Raw genomic sequence first — 490 nt, 5'->3', positions numbered from 1 at the left:
ATACTACAATTCCCTACTTTTTGTTTCCCAAACACAACTTTGATGAAAATTCAAAAACTTCATAACAAAGTTGCAAAAACCATAATTGGGACAAACATTAGAGAAAATATGACCAGAAGATATGAAGTGAGTAGAAAAGTGCCAGAAGACAATAGAGAATAAAAATTTTTTTCGCGGCGGTGGTGGGGTTCGAACCTGCGACCTTATTGGTACGAAAAAATTTTTATTCTCTATTGTCTTCTGGCACTTTTCTACTCACTTCATATCTTGTTGTTACCAACATAAGTGCCTGCTCCACTCACTTTTCTGAATTAAAAATTCACCCCATACACCGGAGCATACTCAATGTCTCAATCGTTTCTATGTTATATGTTTGTGATGAGAATATTGGCTATTAAGCTTAACTGCTGGTCAAAATTACTTCGCGATGGTGGTGAACGAATCGGCGATCTCAAGAAGTGGGTGAGAGAGGGATCTAGAAATGACTTTG

Source organism: Berghia stephanieae, chromosome 5 (assembly GCF_034508935.2).
Source record: "Berghia stephanieae isolate SIO BIC M18660-M18661 chromosome 5, UCSD_Bste_1.3, whole genome shotgun sequence".
NCBI lineage: Eukaryota > Metazoa > Mollusca > Gastropoda > Nudibranchia > Aeolidiidae > Berghia > Berghia stephanieae.
Note: the sequence above shows the minus strand (reverse complement) of the source record.